The sequence below is a fragment of the Myotis brandtii genome, unplaced genomic scaffold, assembly GCF_000412655.1.
Source record: "Myotis brandtii unplaced genomic scaffold, ASM41265v1 scaffold49, whole genome shotgun sequence".
NCBI classification, from domain to species: Eukaryota; Metazoa; Chordata; class Mammalia; order Chiroptera; family Vespertilionidae; genus Myotis; species Myotis brandtii.
Window position 1 is genome coordinate 7,342,234 of NW_005368707.1, and position 6,560 is coordinate 7,348,793.

General features: G+C 46.2%; 1 long non-coding RNA gene across 1 annotated transcript; it reads left to right on the forward strand.

Moving 5' to 3' along the window:
• Nucleotides 1-2,080: 2,080 nt before the first annotated feature.
• On the forward strand, nucleotides 2,081-4,791 carry LOC102262831. Its single transcript, XR_314198.2, has 3 exons — nucleotides 2,081-2,206; nucleotides 2,797-2,882; nucleotides 4,669-4,791. It is a non-coding gene; the product is annotated as an uncharacterized LOC102262831 (long non-coding RNA).
• The last annotated feature ends 1,769 nt before the right edge of the window (nucleotides 4,792-6,560 follow it).

The following is a 6,560-nucleotide window of genomic DNA, read 5'->3' on the forward strand; positions in this document are numbered from 1 at the left end:
CATTACATAAAAGGGTACGGTCTTTTTTTTTTTTTAGTTTTATTCATTTCAAATGGGCCGGATCCGGCCCGCGGGCCGTAGTTTGCCCACGGCTGGCTTAGGCCACTGTGGAGTTTGCCTATCTTGTCCTGTAAATGAACCTAGGGCACCCAAGGGAAAGCAGAGAAGCTCACCCTTCTGCCTGCATCTCCTGTCTTCTCCATCTGGTGTCTCTCCCTCTGCTCCTTCTCCCTGGAAGTCAGGAAGACAGTCTTCACCAGGACCGGACTATGCCGCACCTTCATCTTGGTCCTCCAGGCTCCAGAACTGAGAAATGAATGCCTGTTTGTAAGCACCAGTCCGTGGTATTTTGTTATGGCAGCTGGAGTAAAAAGTGAGGGAGCAATCTTTACAGCGCACTGTGAGGTCAGCTGACTCTCATTTAAAGAAAAAACACACAGCAAACAACTATATTTATGAGCTACTTGCTCTTCACTGCCTAAGATGAACTAACTAACTAATGTTAGTATGTAACCTGCTAAGTAAGTTACTTTTTTTCCCCGGTTCCAAAAAGCAAAGGCGATTTTCCAGTCACAGCAACCTAGCTGCAAGTTAGGCAGCCGAGATTTCTAGCTTCACCTAAGCTACCGTCGCCCTCTGCTGGAGAAGTTTATGACTGCTGCTTTAAGTGTTGAGAACAAGAAATAATTGACCTGGTCATTTTAATTTAACAAATGTTTAGGCCACTAACTTTTCTTTGAACTTGCGATTGCCTAAAAAGGCTGAGTTTATATTGATTTTTAGAACCAATTTATTTCTTATATAGTACCCTAAAATTTTAGACATTATTTGATAATGTAAATATTCCTCATCCTTCTCTATAAGCATAGAATTAATTTATGAAGCAGTATCAAAACTTAATGATAGAAACAACAGCAGCAGATCCTAGAGTGCTCTTTTGAAAATTTTGATTACTTAAAAATCATAGAAAATTTGGGAAAAAATATAGAAATGTGGAAGTAGAAAGAAAAATTATGTGCAGTCCCATTTCAGGAAAAAAAAAACTTTTTACATTTTGGAATGTTTTCTTCCAGTGCTTTTTCTAGGAACAAAAAGGTTTTTTAAAAAAAATTTTATTGTTTATTTTGCCTAGTTATTACATGCCATAGATAGAAATTTGTGTCCTGTATTTTTTTCCTCTCCAAACATCATAATCATCTTCCTATGTCCTTATGAATGAACACTTTTTGTTCCTGTGAGGAACATGTGGGTGTGTCACCCAGACCCCCTTTTCTGGGGAGGACTTGGTGCCCCAGCTGCTGCCACCCCTCAGGGATTGCCTCAGCGACAGGGAGCCCCTTGGACCAGGCTACGGTCTTCCCAGCACAGCCCACATCCAGGGCCTGGCGGGGGCAGGTAGCTGGCCCAGCCACTTCGTCGCCCAATAGGAAGAACTCTGTGGGCCCTGTCGGCTCTGGAGCTCCGCAGCGGATCATCAGAGGCTGGCCTTCTGCCTCTGGCCAGTCCTGCTTCCCCTCTTATCTTCCATGGCGTTCATTGGAGGCTGTTTCCTGAATACATCCTGAATTCACAAAATTCCCTCTCACCATCTGCCTCCTATAGAGCACAGCCTGTGTGCCTGTGACTTCTAATTTTTTGAATATAGTATATGTTTAAAAAATTTGAACTGTACAAAAGGGTTTTCAGTGCAAAAGTAAGTCTCCCTCTAATCCTGACCCCATCGCCCATTGTTCTCCCCAGAGGCAAACACTGTTATCCATCCTGAGGGTATCTTAACAGGACCGGGTTGTACACATACAAACATGGATGCTGTGGTGGTTAATTTTATGTGTCCACTTGCCTGGATCACAGGATGCTCGCATAGCTAGTTAAACATTATTTCCTAAGAGTGTGTTTCCAGAAGAGATTAGCATTGAATCAGTGAACTGAGTAAAGCGGGTGGCCTTCCCCAATGTGTGTGGGCCTCGTCCAGTCTGTTAAGGGCCCGACTAGGACAGAACGCTGGAGGGAGGGAGGGAGGATCCGCTCGTTCTCTGCCCGACTGTATGAACTGGAACCTTGATCTTCTGCCCTCAGCGCTCCTGGTTCCCAGGCCTCCACTCCTGGACTGGAGTCAACACCATCGGGTCTCCGGCTCTCAGCCTGGGAACTGCACCCTGGCTCTCCTGGGGGTCCAGCCTGCAAGTGACTCAGCCTCCACAACTGTGTGAGTGACTCCTTATAACAAAGCTCTTTCTATAGATATCCATCCATCCATCCATCCATCCATCCATCCATCCACCCAACTACCCTATTGGTTCTGGTTTTCTGGAGAACCCTAATACAGATCCATGTACTTAAAATTTTTATTTTGAAATAATGCTATATTTACAGAAGAGTTGCAAAAGTAATACAGAGCTCCCTTATCTCCTCCACGCAGCTTCCTCTGTTAACATCTTGCACCACCATAAGGAATGAACAGTGGTACAATCCCGGGAATCAAACTACAAATGTAATTCAGATCTCGCCAGTTTTCCGTTGCTGTCGTCTTTCTGACAGTGTGGGGCCCGCTCTGCATGGAGCATATCACTTTTAGTGGCTTCATGATACTCCTTCCAGCAAATGTTCTAGAATTACCACAGTTTGTTGGACTCAAAGTAATTCTGCTTTTTAAAAATGCTAATACAAATAATACACTGGTTCACAGTTTTGTTGTTTTTGTAACATTTGTTCTCAATTTCTGGTTCTTTTTTGAGGGCATGGGGCATGGCCATTTTTTAAGGGTGTTGATTCATGTACCACATTTGCCTCCTACAGAGCTGCCTGTTCACCCCAGGAACACATCCCTGCACTTTCCCACCACCTCTTGTCAGCAGTGACGACCTTTGATGCGACCTAAATAGGTACGTGCTGTTCAGTTCCCTTCTAGCTTCTTAGGACAATTTTCCACAAGTTCAGTCACATCCGATGCAAGTCTGTTGCGTTCCAACCTATCTCTGAGACACATCTCTCATGAGGCCTCTATTCTCCTGTCTGGGCTGGATACTCTCCTGACTCCTGCCCAGCTGTCACCCTGGGACTGCCTTCTGCTGCCATTTTTGGGGCTCTCTCTGCCCCTCTCCTGAGCTGGTATCTTGACCCGAGTTCCCCCAGAAAGCAGAACCTGAGCCCCAGGCTTGCGTGCAAGTAGTTTATTTCTGAAAGTGATCCCAGGGAGCAGGAGTAGGAACAGGAAACAGGAGGGAAAGGTAAACATGTGTGTTGCTGAGAGATAGAGAAAGTGTAAGTATTGGCCTCTGCCCAGGCCCCTGGCGCAGGGCTCCCGAGACCCTTGTCATGTCCTCAGTGATGAGCGCATCAGGAGCATCTGTTCTAATATTTCTGGGTGAAAATACCAAGGGGTTTAAGTTCTAATAAGGTCACTCTGGGATTCACTTCAAAATAGTCTGGGGTGGGAAGGGGGCAGATAACACAAGATTGGCCAGTATGATTGATAAATCATTCATTGATAATTGTTAAAGCTGAGTAATGTGAACATGGTAGTTTATCACACATTCTCCATGTTTGAAATTGTTCACAATAAAAACCCTTTAAAAGGTGCTCCTCCGGGCTAGAGTCCTGTATCTGGCGGTAGGAAGGAGGAGGGCACATGCAGGCCGGCACTGATGCTGATGAATGACAGGGGCTCCAGATGTGTCCAGGGACATGACTGTGCTAGGACAGTGCATTTGATGGGCAAAGAAAATAGTCCATTAAGAAAAATGGATGCCTTCTTCCAACACCTGCTGGTTCCAGACTTTCCAAGGCACACGTGTCATTCATGGTGCGAACGTGTTGTGTTTTAGAAATGTCCTAGTGATGATTTCACCCAGTTCTCCACAATTTATTTAAAAAAGAAACAGAGAGAATCAAGCCTGAACTGTGTCCTAAAGGAGTGGAGAGGCACAAGGCCAGAAGATGAGCCATCCATTAAAGGCTGGCCATTGTCTAAATTCTCTGTGCGCGCCCGAGCGGCTGCCAGTGCAGGAGGCGTATTTAAGTAGGATTATCTGAGCTATTTGCTGCCGCAAAGATGGATGGTTTCTGAGTGGAGCCTCTTCTCCTCACAGTGACCAGGCATGGTATTGAGTAAAATAATGGTCACGGGAACATCACCAAACCTGTAATAAGAAGCTGCTGACAGAAAAATTGCTCTAACATTCATCAAAAAGCCAATAAATGTCAAGGAAGGAACTAGAGCTGCAGCGGCTCGTAAATTCCTTCTCAAGGGGCCTCTGGAGGGGCGTCTTAGGACACCACACCTGCTCTTTTCCCTGAATGTTGCTAAATGCACATCCAGAACACGTAGGCGTGGCTTACCCCGAGGGTTTTGAAGGGATATCAATAGGGAGGGTGCTCCAGCTTTTGGTCAGAGGATCCTGTCTTTGGTATCAACACTAGGTAGGTCTATGTTTTGTACCTTGTCTGTGTGATGTCAGTTTGTAGTTAACTGAGAGCCAAGACCCTGTCTGGCTGGAAAAGCCAAAGCTTTAGGTAGGTGATCCCATTTGCTCACCAAAGAGTCAAAGTTGACTGCTCCCCTTGAGTCCCGTGTTACTTACTGTCCATGGTGTCCACTTAGAAACCAAGCCTATTGCTTCATGGTAGCAGGTCTTCTGTTGGTAAATCTTGTTTTCACTTTTTTATTAGGGAGGAGATGCTCACTGAGTGGCTCATGTGAACCTGCTCTTGACGGAGTGTGGGTTCTTGCCGGGGCAGACCCCGAATCAAGGGCTGTGTGAAGCTTGTTTATCTGGAAAGTGATCCCGGGAAGCACAGGTGAGGGCATGGGCCGACTTCAGGCGGGGAAGGAGAAAAGCCGATGAGGTTTGCACTAAAAAGCAGGTCGGTGCGGTGTGCAATGGGGCTCTACCGTGCTGGGCCTTCTGAGGAAACACATCTGAGAATTGTTCCCTCAGATGCTGGGGGTGGAGCATTTATCCATGGACTCACACCTGCTGTTGCTTGAGGGGTGTCTCTGGAGGCCCTAACATCCTCTGTTTTTAAGTTGCCCTGTTGAAGGCTGAGCGAGCTCCTGGATGCCAAAAATCACCTTCAGAGAGAAAGGGAGTGACTTAGGCCGCTCAAGCTGCTATAACAAAATACCACAGACTGGGAGGCTGAAGCAGACATTTACTTTCTCACAGTTTTGGGGGCTGAAAGTCTAAAGGTGTGGCAGGGTTGGTTTCTCCTGAGGTCTCTTTCCTTGGCTTGCAGACAGCCACCTTCTGCATGTGTCCCCACATGGCCTTTCTTCTGTGTCTCTCCCTCTTCTTATAAGGACACTGGTCTGGTTGGATTCGGGGTTCCATCCTCATTTAACCTCATTACTGCTTTAGGGGCCCTTTCTCCAAATACAGTCACAGTAGGGGGAGCTAAGTCTCCAACATATGATTTCTGAGGGAACACAATTCAGTCCATAACATGGGGAAGCTCTTACCTGTGGGAACCGCTCACCACAACTGCAGGAGAAAGGGAGGTGGGTCATAGCAACATTGCTCCGCATGTGTAGTTCAGTTTCATCCTCCCAACCACGTAGGAGGTAGGTGTGATCATTATCCCTATTATAACCACGAAGAAACGGCAACTCAAAGGGGTTAAACAACTAGCCCCACATCACAGAGCTAGTCATAAAGGTGGGCTCAGAGGCAGCCCACCGTCTGACTCTTGTCCCATGATAACTATTTTGTATTTGAATTTTAATGTGGTTCATGACTTATCTCAGTGATGGCGAACCTTTTGAGCTCAGCTGTCAGCATTTTGAAAAACCCTAACTTAACTCTGGTGCCGTGTCACATATAGAAATTTTTTGATATTTGCAACCATAGTAAAACAAAGACTTATATTTTTGATATTTATTTTATATATTTAAATGCCATTTAACAAAGAAAAATCAACCAAAAAAATGAGTTCGCGTGTCACCTCTGATACGCGTGTCATAGGTTCGCCATCACTGAACTAGAAGAATTACAGTGGGGCCTTGACTTACGCGTTTAATTTGTTCCGTGACGGAGCTCATAACTCAAATTACTCGTATGTCAAATCTTAAAGTGAACAAGTGAGACACGTGATGCTGGGCTGATGTTGTGGAGTTCACTGTGACATTTGCTGCGCCAACTAGCGGTGGAGTATCTGAAGCTGGCTCATAACCCGAATTTTAGCTCGCAACTCAAAGCAAAAAATCGGCCGAGAGACAGCTTGTATCTCGAAAAACTCGTTAGTTGGGACACTCGTAAGTCAAGGCCTCACTGTATATTGACTGTGGGATATGGTGTGTTTTTGGTGTTTAATGTGACAAAGGGTGGGGCTTCCAAAGGCTTGAGTGCCGGGGGCTGAGGCAGGCCCTGACACCTGAGCAAGGGGAGGAGAAAGGGCTCCTGCAGGTGTCAAGTCTCCTCAGGCCACACAACTGCCCACAATCCATCACAAAGGCCGGGGCTCCAATGTAGACCCTGCCAGAGAGGTATGTCCCAGCCGCCCCGGTGCAGGAGTTCATGCATTTTAGCGTGCGGCAGGCTCACTTGGAAATCTCTTTTTAAAAT